This window comes from Nannobrachium achirus, assembly GCF_963921795.1.
Source record: "Nannobrachium achirus genome assembly, chromosome: 11".
Taxonomy (NCBI): Eukaryota; Metazoa; Chordata; class Actinopteri; order Myctophiformes; family Myctophidae; genus Nannobrachium; species Nannobrachium achirus.
Genome location: NC_137820.1, coordinates 14,385,665 through 14,406,197, shown reverse-complemented (window position 1 = coordinate 14,406,197; position 20,533 = coordinate 14,385,665). Strand labels below are relative to the sequence as shown.

The 20,533-nt window shown below is 42.8% G+C and overlaps 1 protein-coding gene across 1 annotated transcript in view; it reads left to right on the top strand.

The window, feature by feature from the left end:
* The first annotated feature begins 2,236 nt into the window (after nucleotides 1–2,236).
* The window catches only part of fam107b (family with sequence similarity 107 member B), a 34,905-nt gene continuing 16,608 nt past the window's right edge, over nucleotides 2,237–20,533 (top strand). The window contains exon 1 of the mRNA XM_080737294.1: nucleotides 2,237–2,421. The gene's annotated coding sequence lies outside the window, so the exon portion shown is untranslated. The remainder of the gene's footprint in view (nucleotides 2,422–20,533) is intronic.

Sequence of the window (20,533 nt, the reverse complement as noted above, 5' to 3'; positions counted from 1 at the left end):
CTGCGAATATCACTACAAAGGATGTTACATCCTTCCTCTCCTCAGTCTTCAGCAGACAAGGGAACCCAGAATCCATTGTCACGGACAATGGAAAACAGTTTACTTCTGCTGACTTTGCTGCTTTCCTGGCTGAACGGGACATCATACATCACAGAGTATCTGTTTATTACCCAGCTGCTAATGGCGCCATAGAGCGTTTTAATCGTGTTCTGAAAGAGAGTGTGCAGATGGCTATTACACAATCTGTACCATGGAAACCTGCCATTACTGCCTTCCTGATGGCTTACCGGGCCACACCACATGCAGCTACAGGTGTGTCTCCATTTCAACTACTGCATGGCCGGAGGATGCGCACAAAGTTGACTGTCCTGCCGCCCTCTCCTGCTGACCCTGTCTCAGATGAACAGGTACGAGAGAAAGTCACAAGCCGTCAACTCAAGATGAAGGCGTATACGGATGGAAAAAGAGGCGCACGCACTCCGCCTTTTCAAGAAGGGGATAGTGTGCGGGTGAAAACACCTCTCCATGTGCCCAAAGCTCACCCAAAGTTTGGATCTCCACTGAGAGTCACAAAGAAGGTGGCCCAAAGCACATACTTGCTGGAGGATGGCCGAAGATGGAACGCCTCTCACCTAGCTCCTGATCGCTGTGCAGCCGCACATCCACAGGACATTCCTGCTTCACCTGACAGTGCCTCTCCATCCTCTCCTAAACAATCACGTGTCAGAAAGAAGCCTAACTGGATGCAAGAATATGTGACTGATTAGCTATTTGTCTTCCTAACATAGCTTGTCAAATTATCTTTTTGTTTTGTGTTATTTTGAAGGTGATGCAATGTAGTGTTTGAAAAAAAAAAGAAGTCCTACAGTTGTATTGTTATTTCAGATCTGTGAAAGTTGAAACAGGGTATTTTGAGTTCATGTTTACCATGTTTATTTTCTGGTTTACTAAACGTATTCACAGTACAGACAAGAATGTTTATGTTTATGCCTGAGTGCAGGTTCTGATTTTCTATTTTGCCTTAGAGGAATTTTCCTTTTCTACAAAGAGAGGAAATGTTGTGTCCTACAGTTCTCTACAACTAATGCATGTAGTTACTTATTTGCACCACTTGGTGTCACTGTACCTTACCTGCCTATTAGGTGTTATGAAGAAGGGTGTAACAGGAAGTGACATGTAGGGTATGCCATGCTGTTGTGCTGAGAAGCTGAACTAACAAAGAATTGTCAATGTGAAGTGAATCCATACTCTCCAGTGTCTTATTCCTTACCATCCACCTCTACAGATCTGCTTGTTGGACATTTCCATAAATGGTACTGGCTGATAAAGTGTAGGAGAAATGCTGTGTTTCTAAGTTATGTGAAGTGTGAAGTGTGTGTGTGTGTGTGTGTGTGTGTGTGTGTGTGTGTGTGTGTGTGTGTGTGTGTGTGTAGAGAGAGAGAGAGAGATTGCGTGCGTGTATGACAGCACGTGCGTGTATGCCTGTATGGTACCGAGTAGATGTTTGGCAGCAGCCACTGCCCATTCTCCGTCCACGCCCCGCCCCAGTGTGAGGGGTCTCCCCCGTTTAGAGAGTGAACAGACGGGCAGAGGGAGGAGCCTAGCTCTGGTCCATAGCGTTAGAAGGAGTTCTCCTTAACGCTATGTCACGGATCAGCCCTTTGCGCTCACAGCCTCTCTTCTGTAGTAAAAAAAAGCAAACATACACTTTCGTGACTCATCAAAAAAGACAGCTCTAAGATGCTGAAGGTCTACTTTCCTTAGTGGCAACACTCGGAGCCCCCCCACCTCACGTCTAAAATACACTTTTTGGCCAGGAAAGAAAATATTTCACCGGACGTTTTAGATACTCCACAGTGCCCTCTACCGATCTTGTCCATAGAAAAATCCATTGGCCAGATTTTGCCTTCCGGTGAAATATTTTCTTTTCTGGATACAAAGTGTATTTTAGACGTGAGGTGGGCGACACAGAATGTTCCCACTAGGCACAGTATGGTTTCAACTCCCTATTGGCGTATTTGTTTTGGTAATTAGCGAAACTGTCTTTTTTAATTTGACTCCAGACGAGAGAGCGCGCAGCCTTTCCTTTGAGGCCATGACGCATCAGTGACATAGCGGTTAAGGAGAACTCCTTCTAACGCTATGGACCAGAGCTAGGAGGAGCCCCTGTACGTGACATCATATCAGCCCTCCCATCCAGCATTAATTTACATTTTCTATGGGTCCTGACTGAGAGTGTGTGTGTGTGCTAGCTATTGAACAGTTTCCAAGAGGGAGAAAAAGCATTCGAGACGGAGACACACCTTATAACCCAAGAAGTGATTCGGGACGGAGACGCGCCGATGTGGCTTCAACCACTTTGTCATTGTGAACACTAAAAGAAGCCGAGTTGGAAAAGTGTCGTCGGGATTGGAGTTTGAGGTAGGTGTGTGTGTACGTCTGGGCTGCTTGTGTTGTCCTAGGATTGTTTCATGAGCGCACCAACAAAGCAGCACGTTTTTAGCCGTCTGTCCCGTCGGGCCTCGTGCAGTGCAGTGTGGGACGGGACCCCCTCATCTCATCTGCTCCGATTTGGGCTTTTATTCGCACAAAAAGCAAAACGAAGGAAAGAGGGGGAAAGTAAGGAGATTCAAAAAAGAACCCGCGCGACACTGACTGACTGCAGAAAAACAAACTCAACCACCTTCCGTTGTTTTCTTTTGTTGCAGCGCACGTCCCACACGATTGACCAACGGGACAGACAAACTGAGATTGATGGTGTTGTTGGACAGCATGTGATGTGCGGACTGTTGTGTTCTCTTTTGAGTTCACATCTAGTTTATTAAGGAGTGTAAAAGATGTGCAACAGAATGCCATTGCTTGTTCTGGCTTTGTTTTTTAAAATTGGGTCATTATGTGAGAATCGTTTAGAAACGAGACTGGGTCCTCATCGAGGAGTTCTGGGTTGAATTCGTGCTGTGACTAACAATATGTGAGTAACGGCACAACCATGACAACATTACTGGCCCACTCCGATAAAACACATGGCTTTAGTCATCTCGCTCTGACACACACTGACTGTACTGTCATCAGTGAAATGCCTCCCAACTGTGTGTGTGTGTGTGTGTGTGTGTGTGGGGGGGGGGGTTATCCTATAACAGGGATGTCAGCTGTAAGGATAAAGTTTATACAGGGCTATTATGAAACAGTTTGCTTTGTTTAAAAGATTGGTAGGTAGAGGTTGCTGTCAATCTTTAACAAGAGAGTCATTACTAGTATCACGAGTATGTGCTGGGTGAACATCTGGCTTGTGTGTGTCTGCTGGGCATTTGCTGGGTGGAGACGGTAAACAGATAATTGTGATTCCTTATATAATATAAAGTACCCAGATGATCATTCTAAACTGTGACTATCTCAGTGATTAGAGGCGTTCAAAGGAAAGAGAAAGTGACATAAAGAGTAAAGTAATACTATGAATGAGTAGTAAGTTGCCCAATAGTTACTGTAGTAGTTTATGTGTGTGTGTGTGGAGTTGAGTAGAGAGGAGGGGAAAGGCCCCGCACATGTGTTAGTCATTTGGAGGGGAGTTTGCTAAACGATTTACATCTGTTTTCTGATCTTTGAACTCCCCTCCTCCTCCTCTCTCCTTTTCTCCTGCTCTCTTGTCTCTCTTGCTGCCTCGACTTCCCGTAAAGAGCTGATACTGTCACACAGACAGACAGGGGGATGGATGTGGGGTGGGGTAGGGGATGCATATGGAATGTCCTGGCGTGTTCTGTTCCTATTTGACTCGAAGGAGGAGGACAAATCATGTCAATTAAAGTATGTGCAGTACGGCTCCATGCTGGAATGGAATGCGTACTTTATGTGGAATGGAATGTGCCAGTGAGTGGAATGTAGTCCACTTTGTTCTCAGGTATTTCATAGTGGAATGTGTGTCCCGCTCCCTGTCAAATCTTTTCCATCCACATTATAGTAGCGTAATCACATCACAATAGTCGCTATTGATGTTTACTCCTAAAGTTGAGTTGAGGTTTTTAGGCCAGTTTTGTATGTGTGTGTGTGTGTGTGTGTGTGTGGGGGGGGGGGGGGGGGGTTATACAGACAGCCACACGTGTTGGTGGGCTTATCCGTTAGCCCTGTTGCTCTGTCTGTGCCCACAAACTTCATTAGTCAGCAGAATGCACTGAGCGTCTGAGCCCTAGATGAAGCCCCAATGCTGCACTGTGTGTGTGTGTGTGTGTGTGTGTGTGTGTGTGTGTGTGTGTGTGTGTGTGTGTGTGTGTGTGTGTGTGTGTGTGTGTGTGTGTACTGTCTACACACCCTCACTTCTCGGTCTTTTTTCAGAATCCTAGGTAGTAAGAGACTACAGTTGCCTTGTTGCATCCGCCTGTAAACATTTCTCAGCTTAATTGCTGTGTATGAGTGCATTTAGTAAGTTTCAGTTTCTTTCATGTGTACTGCAGCCAGCAGCTTGCTGACATCTTGGTCCGTACAGTACTTCAGTATCTCAGATGTTTGTGGTGCACACACACTTCCCTGTTCTGTAATAAAGAGCTGAGCTTTTTTACGGTTAACTAACTAGTAGTGGACATTGATTTTTGACCCACCTAGCACACTTGGTTGGCTTATTCTGTTGAATTCGGCTGGCCTTTCTCCATCACTCCATGACTTTCATTCCAGACGGGTAGAAACTATAAAGATGTTGTTTACTTTTAAAAATGTTTTGTTGAATGCTGCTTTTTTTGTCCTTTTTTAAAATAGAACATCCCATCAATGACAATTCGAGCACAGCCAACATCATATTTCTTCTTAAAGACCCACAAGCTCACAACATCAAGATGTGTTGTGAACTTGAACAAACTGTTATTCTAGAAAAATATTGAAAACTCATGAAAATGTCATTCAGCTGCATAATTGGCGATACTGATAAATAATGGCCGATCTATGAGGCAAACTGATATATCGGGTTTGCCTCATACCGACAATAGGTTTCGTCCTCATCTGGACTGAATAACCCAATGATGCAATGCACACAGCAGTGATGAAATCACAGACTTCTACCAACAGCACAAAGGGTCTGTTTACACCACGTTGTGGTGTTGTTGCCATGGTTTCAGCTCATGATGTCACAGTTCAGGTATTGAATTTCTTGACAGACAGCCGGGGGGTAGTGCCCCTCGGCATCGGACGTACTGTACACAGTGTCAGACATGTCTGCATGGATGTACGTTGTAGACTTTCCTTTGTCTGAGCATGTTTGGGACTTGAGGCGCATTTGGTCCATGAGAGACCATAGAACAAAGAGTAATGCTGCATACATAGAGTAAACATACACACATACCTTCAGAGTGTATACGCACGCACGCGCGCACGCGCATGTACAGCTACTCCAATGCATCTCATTGATTTTCTTTCTGTCCAGCAGGAGCTTCAATCACAATAAAGTACCATTATGATGCCCACACACTCTTTATGTAGTCATAGAAGAGAAATGGATCGTGTCACACGCGCACACGCTCGTGCATGTACAGTAAAACGCTGTCCTGTTTACAGAGCTTGTTAGGTCGAAACGTAGGAAGATTGGGAGTCTTGAGATTGCATGAATTGGATTAAGCTCTTAGTATAAGTCTGAATCAAGACGTATGATCTTGTCTTATTAGAGGAGGAGGAGGAATGGGGACGACGTGCGCTCGTGGAAAGACAGAGCCACATCTTTGCTTGCCTGAGGTCAGACGAAGTTGCAGAGCATATACTCATAATGGCTTAGTTTGGAAAGTTTTTTATCGTGCCACGAAACCCTATGATTACCAGCTGTCCCGTAAGGTATTCATAGAATTGCATGTGTGTGTGCAATGGCGTCGCATGCATGATTGAGGGTGCACATGTATATAGTGTGTGTGTGGGTGTGCGCGCACGCTACCTTCTCAAGTGGCTCTGTATGCACATAAAGGATAGATTATTGAGAACAAAGACTCTCTGGGTCTGTTTCTGGGGCACCTGGTTACCTCGTTATCCATGTCTGTGCACGTACGTGTACGCGCGCCCGTCAGTGTTCCCATGTGTCCGTCTGTCTTTAACAGGACGGTTGCCCGAGGTAACAGTTGTTATTGGGGTTTCTTTTCTTGTATTTTTTTTTCTCTTCTGAACCAGCATGTTGTAAACAAAGGAGACTCTCCCTAATCCTCCCCAATGTGCTCCTCAGCCAATGAGAGTGGGACTCCCAGCTGTGCTCAGCCAATGGAAGACGGCGCGGGGCTGGGTTTGCCTGTCTAGTAGGGGTATCACACATCACAGCTAGAACACAAAGCATTGTTCAACAGGAGTGGATGCTGGGAGCTGTAGCAAAACACAAGTGTTTCTTTTATGGCCAAAGGATTCTTCACGTGTACAAACCAAACTGTTATTAACCCATTTAGGGCCTAGAATTATTTAATGCTTTAGCTATTGAAAAATAGCAGATATACAAGCTCACAGCGTGGCACCGAGTGCCGCGCTGCGAGCTTGTAGATCTGCTATTTTTGAAAAAAGCTGTGAAAATGTTTGCAAATCTTTGAATATATGTATTTTCAAAGTGAACGTTTGTAACTCAAATTTAGCTTCTGGGTGATCCCTGGAACTAGATATTTTGAGATGGGGGGGGTCCGTGGCCAAATAAATATAATTTTGGGGGTCCTTCAAATGAAAAGGTTTGAGAACCACTGACATAGTAGTCTCTCAAGAACAGACTAACTGAGCTCCAGTTAAGTGAAAAGGACCTTTTCTTTGATGATGGCTGGCCAGATTGCTGAGATAGAAACATAGGTTTTTCAAAAAAACCTTAGAAGGATTCAAAAGACACTTATAGAATCGGGTCAAAATTCTAATTTTCACGATTTTTCAAAAATAGCAGATCTACAAGCTTGCAGCCGCGCTGTGAGCTTGTATATCTGCTATTTTTCAATAGTTAGAGCTAGGGATGGTCCGATCAGGCTTTTTGGAACCGATCAGCGAGCACCGATCACAAAAGTTTGATCACCCGATACCGATCAATCACCGATCCGATCAAGTTATTATTTATATTTTCTAAATGTTAATGTTTTAACTTTAATTCATTCATTCACTCATGAATTCATTTATATATTTGCCTTATAGTTATTTACCAGCATTACTATGTATTTATTATCATAGCAGTAACTAATTATTCCTTCAGCACTGTGGAAATCAATACCCCAAAATGGCCTCAAGTGGGCATACTGAACGGCTGGTTGATCGGATGCACCGATCCGATCGGATCGGTGAATTTACCTTTTGATCTAAACCACCGATTATCGCCGATCACGCTTTGATCGGCCCGATCCGATCCATTGCCGATTGATCGGTAACATCTCTAGTTAGAGCATAAAATAATGATACACAATATAGTGTACCCGTTCTGAATGGTTGCTATAGGAGACACACTATTGTTCTGGGTCCAAGAATGTTTTACCAGCAAAGTGAACCTGCTTTTTATTAGCAGAAAAGTGAAGCTTTTGGTCATGCTTCACTAGGGCTGTCACCATTATGACATTTTATATGACGATTAATTGTCACTCAAATAATTGCGATTAACGATTTAGTTGTGTTTTTGTCGTTGACAGTTACATTTCTGTTTGGCTTGTAGGCTTTGAAGTTGCACATGACAGATATGACACATAACTCAAATATACAAAGAAATGAAGGACATATTTGACAACTTTACACTTTAAAAAGAACATTGATAGTGGAAATAGCCGATCTACGAGCTTGTAGATCTGCTATTTCCACAATTTAAAAAAATAAAAAATAATGTTTGAACATATATAAACATTTTTCAACATTTAAACGATTATGATGATTATCACAGAATAATTGTGATTGTCAAATAATTGCGATTATGTCAAATAATTGCGATTAGACGATTATGTAATAATTTTGACAGCCCTACGCTTCACTTGACATCACAAAAAAATGTTAAGACAGAATTAATTTCCTAGTGGATTCCTCGCGACTTTTCTAGTTTTGTTTTTGTTTTTGAGCTATAATTACAATGCCCAGAGTAATGGGTATGAAAAAGGATAACGTGAAAGAGATTTCAATAATACAGTAAATAATACGGTATGTGGGTACAGGGATCCACACAGTGAATGGGTGAATGCAATGCACGGGTTTGAAATATCTCTATAAATGCAGGTCTTGTTACGATGTGTTTGTCCTTGTCAGGACATATGTGGCACTGCAGTCGCCTGTCCTCCCCCCTCCCTCCCTCTCCTCTCACACGCCTGTCCAACCACAACTGTCGCCATCAGACTTACATACGGTATATATAGGTGAACAATTGTCACCACCAGTTGTATGGGGAGTGTAGTTGGGCTATAGGACAGCCTTTGTATCTGACTGGCAGCTGTGACCTCAGACTGAAACGCACACACACACACACACACACACACACCATGAGACACTTGGTCCTTGGTCAGCATAAGCACTTTCATTAGTTTTTATTAAAGCTGGGTGTACAGAGTACATGTATCCATCCAAATGACATTCATATCGTCACTGTCAGGCAGAAACCTTGTATCTCCAAGTTTCAAATGTGTGTGTTTTTTGGAGCTGTGTGGAACACAAGCTACCCTATACGTGGCCGTGTGTGTAGGTATGTGGGTGGGTATGTGGGTATGTGGGTCTGTATGTAGCCTGTATGTAGTAACCCTGGGTGACCAGAGAGGTGCTGTTGAGTCTAGCCTGCCCTGAGCATCAACTGCAATACACACACACACACACACACACACACACACACACACACACACACACACACACACACACACACACACACACACACACACACACACACACACACACAGCTCCACTTCGAACAGAGGTTCGATTTTTGCAAAGTAAAGCCCTGCTTCATCAGACAAGGCCGTCGCTCAAAAGTAGTGAAAACAGCTGATCTACAAGCACACAACGCCTCGCACCGCGAGGCGTTGTGTGCTTGTAGATCGGCTGTTTTCACTAGTTTAAATCATTTTAAAAATGATAAATGCAAAACGAACGGTTTTGGACATACAAGGTTTTCACCCGACAACGACGATATGTCATTTGTGCTTGTATGCGAACACCTACGCGTCGCTTAAATGTACTGTGTTGTGTGACCATCGTGTGTGTGTGTGTGTGTGTGTGTGTGTGTGTGTGTGCTTTAGTTTCCAGCTCAATAATGGGAGTTTGCAGGTTCATCACATTCCCGTGGGGTGACTCAAAGTGATGTCTGTGCCCGTCCCATTCATCCTGTAATCTGCCTCTGTCGCCCCTGGGGCTCCCGCCACACGCAGGCAGCAACAGGAGCTCGGAGTGACAGCTCACAAATAACTTTGGTCAATACTGAGTACAAACACGCTGTAACCGAGACATGTTTCAATGGTATACTTCACAGAGAATGATGGGGAAAGTTCACTGTCCATAGCATTGACACTCAATCTAGATGTTGTTGTCAAACTAAATATGTAGTCACCTGTGATGTTCTATCTTGGTATCTGTCAAAAAGAATTTGCCTAATTTTAAGGAAAAAACGAACAAACACATTGTCTCTGTTATACCTCTCTCTTACACACTACACACAAGCGCACAAACGCAACGTCTCAACTGTCTCTTCAATTACATTTATTATTATTTAATCTATTGATTCAGCTTCAGCTCCTGTGTTTAGGGCTGACTAGGGCTGACTAGTGAATACAGCGGTTTCTAGCCTACACAAGCCTCATCCTGACAGGGGGAGCCACTGTCGGACTGTTGGACTGTGCATTGTGCTGCATTGCCATCCCCCTATAAGGATGGGAATCGAGACCCGAGAATTTGAGATTATTGACAAGCTTATCAATGCTGACAGTTATGCAGAACAGTGATGTCAAGACTCATGTGTACTTGCTGCTGAAAAGGAAAAGAACAGAAGATAGAATTTTAACATGATCAAAATGCAAACATGCTCATTGTACTCTTCAATACATGTGTCTATAGTACAGGCATCTGAGTGTCAGAGGAACCCAACTTGACTGCTTGTTTCACAGACTTCTTTGCACTTAAATCTACAGCATATGGGTATTAGTGATCCCTAGGGTCCTCGGAGTACTCCGAGGTTGTTTGTTGTTGTTGTAAATGTCAGAAAATATGTATGATCCAACATATTATTAGCAAATAGCAAATTGTAAGAAATACTTCACAGTTCACACCCTGCTGTGTGTTTTTAAAAGTGTTGCGTAGCAAGGGCTAACAACAGTTGAGCATGGCAGCCTCAATGTTTCTTGTTATCAGCTAAGGGATCCTTGGCCTGAAAAGACATCACCTCTGAGCTATAGTCCCCTGATCTATAGTATCTTGAAAAGGACCATGTTTGGCAAGTCTCATTCTCGAGGTGACAAGTCTAGCATGTTAGTAGTAGAGCTGGCCTGCTAAAGGGAAGCTCTCATGTGGAGACCTGAACAGAAACTTTGCTGCAACCTTTTCTCCCAACGATGGGATGTTGCAATGAGATTTCTGGGATGTTGTGATGCATTTGAATGGGCAGTGGGAACTATTTTGGGGGTCGACTTTGTCAGCTAGTCAGAGCAGTGTACTCCTGAAAAGAAAATTAATTAGAGCAGAGTGTTGTTCAACCAGCTGTGAAACCTCCGTGGAGGAAAGCAGTGCTTCGAGCAGCACTGTCCATGGTTCCCCCAGACAGTTTCAGTTGCCAAGGCTGCATTGGTCAGACTTCACATCTGAAAAATATACCACAATAGCATAATGTAGTTATGTTTTAATTATGTACGTGACACCAACTTGTCATGGGCCCTATACCATCAGGAGAGCGTGCCGTGCGCTTGGGCTGTATGATCATTATCATATCGTTATTTACATAGGAACATGCTAGATATTAACATCACAAAAGGGAATGATATGTATATGCACCCCCCCCCCCCCCCCACACACACACACACACACACACACACACACACACACACACACACACACACACACACATATAAAGCCACACACACACACACACACACACACACACACACACACACACACACACACACACACACACACACACACACACACACACACACACACACACACACACACACACATAAAGCCATTCACAAACAGCCCTCCACACTCGCAAGTGTTTAATGGCTTGTTTTCACGTTCAGCCCATTCAACCCCTCTTCACCTGTACATGTGATGTCACAGAGAAAATAATTATGCCATTCAACTCTGGCATTGACGTGTGCATGAGACACGACCACGATATCTTCACAGGTGATGTGCTAAGTCTAAGACTTAAATGCAGCAAGCAGCTTACCGAGGCGTTAGACGTTTGTTTATTGTACGATCTGTGATTTTTCTGTGACCACTGGAAAATCACACAAAGATTTGACTTCCAAATACTATTGCTACACTTCAAATATAAAATAAGTGTGTGAAGTGAACCCATAGTCATATTGTACTGGCTATTGTATAGCTAAGTATCGATGTGTGAAAGTCTGTCCATATCGTGTAGCCTGCACAGTGTTTTCTTTCCTGGGGGCAACCCTGCTGTTTTCTGGAATGGTACTTTTTGCAGGTTTGTAAACGAACAAGTGAAGGTTTGTTTTGCTTCTCCATTCCAGCCATAAACGTTGTTGGGACTTGGGAGAACTTTTATTTATAGAGTTGCTGTGAGTACGAATCTCAAGATGAGCCACCAGGAGCACTCAACATCTACGGTACTGCCTCACTGTCAAGAGGAAGAGAAGTGGCTGGTGATGTCACGTCACATGGGAGGATATACTGCATGGTCTGACACTCAATGAATTGAGCACAAAGGACCCTAATGGAAACAAGCCATAGTGCTTTCTTGGGTTTAAATCCTCTTAGCAGACCTTGTATTGAACTGTTATTTCATGTGCCTTTTTCTGCGAACTGCTAATAAAGTATTCAATCTATCAATCAATCAATCAAGTCATTTTCAAATCTACTTGCCCCACATGTCTACTTGATCTGTCAACTTGTCAAGGGATACTGTTGCCGGTCACAAATCGAACGCCTGTTCATTGTGTGTAGAACACTTCAAGCTTTGTAAAACTTTTGTACACCTATATATATGGTGTGTGTAGGCAGAAAGTGCACATCAACCTGCAGGGTTAGGGTTAGGGTCTAAAGCCTGCAGAGTACAGGAGCACAATTTTATTAAGAAGAGAGATGCAGCAACGTTTCGGTCCCAGATAACCACCTTCAGGCCTCCATACAGTCCACACTGCATAGCTAAAGCCTGAAAACATAACATTTTGTATTGTACGTACGCACGGGCACGCGTGTGTGGGATTTATGAACCCTTACCACCCCACTTACGATTTCCCACACCCCAGTGTCTCCCCCGGTGACGACATTGGATGGAGAGTGTGTCTCGAGTTAGCTCTCAGGGGTCAGTGAATGATGAGCTGCTCTTTCCCTCTCTCATACACAACAAGGGCCAGAGTGTTCATTTGACTCAAATGGATCTTTTTTTACACTGTCGAGAGTTAAATGAACACTCAAAGATCCTTACGGTGACTGCTGCTCAAGCTTGCTCCGTTCCAGGCCCCCATTCCCCTCTCCCAGGCAGGAAATAAGAAACAGACCACAACCCCCAAAACGCAAACTCCCAGCATATTCTCGCTGAACCCTTGCATTCCCTCTTTCTTTCTGTCTCTCCTGACCCACATATTGTACAGTATACTATAATACTACATACCATGCAGTGCTATCTTTTGTATACTTCGCCCAAGAACTTTGAAATGTGAAAGTGAGGGCTAACGATTGTGAGATTTTTCATGCATTTGATTCTAATTGTGTACAGGCACACACACGTTTTGCATCATAGAGCGTGTTTATATCACAGTTCTTGTGGAATTCAGGGCATGTCTTCTTGGTTTACATCCGGGCCAGGTACTGACAGGTCATTGGGCCTAAGCCAGAGGGTCATTAAACTCGTCTTGACTCATAGATGCAAACACAAATTTCAGTGGTTGAATGCGGTGCATGTTTGTTGGGGCTAGCTCATGCAACGTGTCACAGTGTCGTACACCTCTACATGATTTATGGCTCATAGACCAATGTGTGTAAATGAGTGGTGTGGACTCGACGTGGGACATGCGCTCGTCGTCACAAGCTGGTCCTCTCTCTGTCTCTCTCTGTCTCTCTAGTCTCTCTCTCTCTCTCTCTCTCTCTCTCTCTCTCTCTCTCTCTCTCTCTCTCTCTCTCTCTCTCTCTCTCTCGTGCTCTCCATCCCTGGCCCCCATCCCCCAGCAGCTGTCAGTTTAAAGGCCATGTATCCTTGTGTTTTAATTAGGGCCTCTACACTGTATGGTTAAATGACCGCTTCATTAGCAACAAGCAGACTAACCGAAGGAACAGAGTCTTCTCACAATGTGTGTGTGTGTGTGTGTGTGTGTGTGTGTGTGTGTGTGTGTGTGTGTGTGTGTGTGTGTGTGTGTGTGTGTGTGTGTGTGTGTGTGTGTGTGTGTGTGTGTGTGTGTGTGTGTGTGTGTGTGTGTGTGTGTGTGTGTGTGTGTGTGTGTGAGAGAGAGAGAGAGAGAAGGAAAGTGGGTGCGGGGCTTGCTTTAGGGGTATTGATGACGTAATTTCCCTGGAGGCCGTGGGCCTCCCATCTGTGTGCATGAGAGAAACACTGATCTGGTTGAATGAAAGCGAGAGTGAATGAGTGGAAGAGAGAGAGAGAGAGAGGATTTGAACATATTTGCCATCATTTCCTCTTGATGGGTACAAATCTTTTATGTTAGGTTCATGTTTTATTATATGTACTGTTCAAATGCAAAGAGGGCAGGAACGTTCTATCAAACTCATCTCAAAAACTGATATTGAGTCTGTGCTGACTGTAGGGCTGTCACGATTATGACATTTTACATGACGATTATTTGTCACTCAAATAATTGCGATTAACGATTTGATTGTGTTTTTGTCGTTGACAATTCCATGTCTGCTTTAAGTTGCAAATGGTAGATATTGACACATAATTACTGACACATTTGACAACTTTATACTTAAAAAAGAACATTGATAGTGGAAATAGCCGATCTACAAGCTTGTAGATCTGCTATTTCCACTATTTTTGACTTTCTTAAAAATATATGAACATTTTTCAACATGGAAACGATTATGACGATTATGAAAAATAATCACGATTATGTCAAATAATCACAATTAGACGATTATGTAATAATTGTGACTGGCACCTGTGTGTCAAGTCAGACAGCAGTGATCCTGGCTGGCTCGCCAGTGACAGATTGGGAGTGGTCTGGTGACAGACATGTCTTTGGAGCCAATGATGGTTGACCGGCTAATAACAGCATCCCCCCTGCAGCGCTATGGATGACACGCTGTGTGTGTGTTTTGTGTGTCTGTGTTTGACTGTCATAGAGGACATGGGGGTCAGATGGTGAAGCAGGCCACCAGCTGTTATCTACCTCCTCTTCCTCTCTTTTCTTCCATCCATCCAGCCATCTTCACCCGTTTATCCGGAATCGGGTCGCGGGGGTAACAGTTCCAACTGAGACTTCCAGATTTCCTTATCCTGCGCAACTTCCTCCACTCCCTCTGGGAGTATACCGAGGCGTTCCCAGGCCAGTTTGGAGATATAATCCTTCCATCTGGTCTTAGGTCTGCCACAGGGTCTCCTCCCAGTGGGACGTGCATCGAGGACCTTCCTAGGAAGGCGCTCGGGGGGCATCCGTACTAGATGCCCGAACCACCTAAGCTGACTCCTTTCCAAGTGAAGGAGCAGCGGTTCTACTCCAAGTCTCTCTCAGGTGATTGAACTTCTCACCCTATCTCTAAGGGAGATACCAGCCACCCTTCTGAGAAAACTCATTTCGGCCGCTTGTACCCGAGACCTTATACTTTCGGTCATGACCCACACTTCATGACCATAGGTGAGAGTGGGAACGAAGATTGCTCGAAAGACAGAGAGCTTTGCCTTACGGCTCAACTCTCTTTTCTTTATTTTCCAAAAAGGGATGCAGAACTGGCAGACCTGTAGGACAGAGGCAGGAAAGTAAAACTTTGTGACGTTTCACAAAGCGAGAACTTCGTAGCTTCTGTTGGTTCTTACGCAAGGTTTTCCTTCTAGCCTGTCTTCACCCCGTACAGCCCTCTCTTCTCATGTCTGTATATCCTCTCCTTCTCCTCATCACTAGATCTTTCCTGTGGCCTCTACAGTCTTGTTCCCGTCTTCCCTGGCAGTGAAAAGTGTAGGCGTAATGATGGCCAACCTAGCTTCTCCTGCCCATCCCTCATCATTAGCCTTGCTGCTCATCTTCGTTTTCTAGACATTGTCGGTAAAAAGCCAAGGGACTTTGTATGAAGTTAAAGTGGGCAAATTGTTTTGGATATTAACAGTTTTACTGCCAGATGTTATTTATTTATTGGGTTTTGTGCCAGCAAAAGCACCTTACCTTTGCAATGTTATAGACAAAGATGTATTCATTTTTTTTTCATCATTATTATTTTATTTTCTCCTTAAATAGGTGTACTTTCGCTATACTAGCAGTAGAGGGCAGCCTCATGCAAGAATTAATGTGAAATGGCCGCGGTAGGCTACCGTCCGTCAAGACAGCTCAATCGCTACAGAGCAATAGACCCAGAGAAAATAACAAGGAAGAGTGTTGTTACTCCATTGATGCTAACGTCCAGTGGGTTTTTGAGAGCACTTTTACGGGAGCTGTCTCTACGGTACACACCCGCGCGACCCCTCATCAGTTTACAGACATCAAAACAAGGTACAAAAGAACGAGCCAAAGAACGTACAATTCACCGTTTGTCAGCCTTCTGATTGGTCCCTGAGACTCCCTGACTGGCCAACCAGAAAAAATCATTCACTTTTTGCTATCGGGGGTGGAGTTTGTGCAGTGGAGAATGTTGCTTTAGGCTTTCAACAACGGTCCGCTCTGCGCGACACGGCGTGCGTGCAGTACGGCCGCGCGAGGTGATAGCGATTTCGCTCATTATAATGAATAAGCTTCAACAGACTAGTTCACATGGACCTTATCAATGTAACTAAGAGTTACGATTGGGTACATATATTTTAAATGGGCAGAATTACGAAAGCCAGCCTATTATGTGAGTAGAACTATAATCTGGTTGTCATTTTCCTACCCAAGATGCACTGCGCTTTCTCTTTCTATTTCTCTCCTCTCTCTGATCCAGAGGATTAAACTAATTAAAACATATATTTTTGGGGGAAAACTACTGTTTTGCTATGTAACTACTGTACTTTTTTCTTCCCTTTTTATTAATATCACGTAGATGTGTTTTTTTTGGTACTTTATATAGCTGTAATGAGGCTATGAACAATCTTTTTTCCCCATCCACTTCCACTATAAAAGAATCTGCAATGGTGATTCTGTCCCACTGGGATTAAACAATTAAAACATATATTTTCGGGGGAAACCCCCTGTTTTGCAATGTAACTACTGTACCTTTGTCTTCCCTTTTTATTAATATCACCTAGATGTTTTTCCTGCAAAAAAGTAACATTTTATTTTACAGTCCCCTAATCTTTTGTTATTTACCAGGAAAGTACATGGTAATCAAAATATAGTATAATAAAATCAAAATATCTAGGAACATACCCATTAGTAAATCATATAATTTACATAATAGCCTAGTAAGTTCCAGAAGAATAACAGTTATATTGGGAAACCATTTTATACCAGGAAAGAACATTTTTATATTGTTGTTTATTTCAGATCCCCATTAGTCACTGCTGATTCTTCCTGGGGTCAAACAGTACAATAATAAAATAAAAAACGTATTATATTATTATTACATATTTTATTACAGTACCGGTACAGTATATAGCCTTAGAAATCTGAAATAATTTCCTAATCAGTTTTTGGAGTACTGGGTTAGCGTATGATCATAAGAAAACAATAGAACCCACAGACTCGTATCCTCCAATATTAGATATATTTAAGTTTCGATCCTACGGTCTCCGTTGGGTCAAGACTCAGATAACCTGCCAAAGGTTGACTATGCATACTCAGTCAGAAAGTACTTGTTGTTTTTATAGAAAAAATTATGTTGGCATTATTTTGCTATCCTAATTCACAAATAATCTTTCTTACAGATTATACTGTACATGGTCTGCGTTAGTAATAGGTTTATAATAAAAGTATGAGTACTATGTTGTTTCCTGTTACTTTTTATTTGATTACTTTCCTGGAAAGTACCTGCAAATTAGGCAATTGAAATTAGGCAATTGAATTCTTGAAAGCGTGCAAACGGAAAAAGAGAGTGTGTGTTAATATGTTGGCAATAGGTATGTAAGCAATTTACCCCGAGTGAGAGGACATTATGCTCTCATAATGTCCGCAGTGAGGGTGTTATCGGACGAGGCGCAGCCGAGTCCGATAACACCCTCACTCAGGACATTATGAGAGCATAATGTCCGACCCCGAGTGGTAAATAGCTTTTCTACCACTTTTTCCCGTATACATGAAAGAAAACACATAGTTGTAACTTGCAAGGATCTTAAGTTACAATCATTATTGCCTATAAAACTTCCGCAAGACAGCAGATAGTTCCACAAACAACATCTTCTACTCACCAACAGATGGCGCCAACTCCATACTAATCCATGCGTCTAGCTTACAGCTAAGCTAACGTCAGTTAGAAGTACCGTTCCGGCCGTAAATAGAGGCTGTTCGCTTCCAGAAAGGCATAGGTTCAGAGAAAAGGGGCTTTAAAGTTGGCGGATTGCATTGGATCCAAATAAATCGGCGACTATAGCATGCACGTTAGTAAACATAGGACCGTTGCCACCGTCATTTGTTGGTTGGGGGAAAGGTGTTCCGACTACCTCCTGAAGTCCCCGGATGTACACTGAGGTGCATTGATCTCGGACAAGTCCTCATACAACTTTGCGGCAGTTGTTTTGTCATAACCTCCGGAATTTAGCCAATCAGAATCCAGTATTTGAACACGTGACTAGAAAAAGTGGTAGAATTCCTGTTTTGAGTGTGACTTCCGTCATGAAGTTTGAGTGATGCTGTCTCTATGGTGACAGTGGAAATATGACTGTTGAGAGGAAATGTAGAGGTGTGTTGTGTACTGTACATAGAAGATGTTTTTCTGACTTTGTGAAATTGGTATCACTTTAAAGCCGGCATATGATCTTCTTCATAAAACTATTGCAGGATCTCTGCATAAAAGGGGCAAAATGCAAAATGAGGACATTTGTCTAAGGGTAGAGGTTGGCATCACAATAACAATAATAAATATAGCTGCAAGCAGCGATAAAGTGGCCAAGGCAGAAAAAGCAGGAAAGCAAAAAAGCATCAAGGGAAAGCAAAGAACAAATCAAAGAAAAACTGGAAGCAGTGTTCTTCTGAACAGGTCTCCGGCAGGTCAGGTGTTTTTTGTTTGTTTTTTTGGCCTAGTGGTGACTATAATAGGCCTATAGGTACATGATATCATTGCAATCCTTGGAAATCACAACATAGGTGTAGACATGACAGTTTGTATTATAATGCTTGTTTCAGGATTTATGATGCAAAATACATTATTTAGTAATGGCGGATATTAAAATACGCATCAAGGGGGGTTGGGGGACATTTATAGGAAGGCTCCATATCAGACATTGTTCAAGGAACCAAACTGTAAAGTCTACCAAATGTCATGGTATTATGCTAATTTAAAACCCAAGCGGGATTCGATCCAACGACCATCTGCATGAAAGGCATATGCCCTGACCACTACACTAGGCAGCCACAGGATCTGTTAACCATGTTTGTTTAAAAAAAAAGTTCTATGTAGGCTGAGTGCCTTGATTTTATTGATTTATTTTTTATATTTTGGAGGCTTGGGGTGAAATCAATCTGAGTAAATGTAATCTGAGTATTTCTGACATTTTCGAGTGATCATATTTTCTTTTACTCAAAACCGAAAAAACAGCCGGTAGAGAAGGGCTCATTTTAAACATGAACGTGATCTGGAGTTAGATCAGACGTGTCAACATTAAAGAGTTTGACATATGCACATGCCATGGGCATCCAGGATGTTAACATCAACTCAACCCGACGTGGGGTTTGAACTGCCAACCAACCGTATACCAGGCACAGGCACTGACCACTACACTACGGCAGTCGCACATTTTGGACCAGTCATTTAAAAAAAAAAAAGAAAAGAAAAAAGAAAAAGTTTCATGTAAATCTACAGTAGTTGTGGGGCTCATTTTAAACATGAACGTGATCTGGAGTTAGATCAGACGTGTCAACATTAAAGAGTTTGACATATGCACCCAGGATGTTAACATCAACTCAACCCGAGGTGGGATTTGAACTGACAACCATCCGTATACCAGGCACAGGCACTGACCACTACACTACAGCAGCCACACATAATGGACCTGTCATTTAAAAAAAGAAAAAGTTTCATGTAATTTACTTGACGCCTTCTTTCAAAATGATATAGTGCCCCCCTTTGGCCAATTGGGGTAAGATTGGTTTCAGCGATGTTTGGACTAACCCTCTACAGTAGTTCATCATGAAAATTTTACTTTGCATGTATGTTTTAGAGGCAGAAGAATAATTTGCATACAACTTGCAATGTTGATTGAATTATTAAAAAAGCATGTTTCAATGTTTAAAAAATCCGATCTGACAGATCTTTAGATATTGGTCCAAAGTTCATGTAAAAAAAAGTTCTGTGCACGTGACGCAAAAGTTCCGGAATAAAAGCGGGTTTAAGTGTTTTACAAACTGCTCAAATTGGCGTAAAATCTAAGGGCGGAGCTTACTTAACAAAGACACAGATGTCTTCCGCTTGAGTCAAGGCACGCGTGTAAGCAAGTTGCATGTCTTCAAACGAAACGAGGCATGACTTATGCCCCTTTAAAGTTTGAGTTTTCAAACGCTTCGTATAGCGCCCCCCTTTGGCCAATTGGAGTAAGATTGCTTTCAGTGATATTTGGACTAACCCTCTACATATTTGCCAAATGCCATGAACGTGTGACTTTGCATGTATGATTTAGAGGCAGAAGAATAATTTGCATAAAACTGCAACATTGAGTGAATTATTAAAAAATAATGTTTCGCTTTAAAGAAAATCCGCCTAAGTTTTCAGACCGTATTGGTCCAAAGTTCATGTAAAAAAAGTTTCGCGCACATTACGTGAAAATCCCAGGAGGAGATACATTTTTACTGTTTTTCATATAATTAAAAATTGTGGGAGAAGTAAAGGTCAGAGGTCAAAAGTCAGAGCGTAAAAGTTGTTCGGCATGAGGAGACGCATAAGTGTATACAGGTTCCATTGCTGTACCTCAAACAGGGCATGAGCTACACCTGTTCAAAGTTGGCATTTTTCAAAGGCTTCCTACAGCGCCACCCTTTGACCGATTGTTGCGAGCTTCGCGTTTTAGCCGTTTGGCATAGTCCTCTGCCATACTGCCGAGTTTCGTAAAAAGCGACTGCACGGTCTAGCCGCTAGAGAAAAAGTGGCGGAAGAATAATAATAGTGCTGAAGTCCAATATCAATAAGTGGCCTT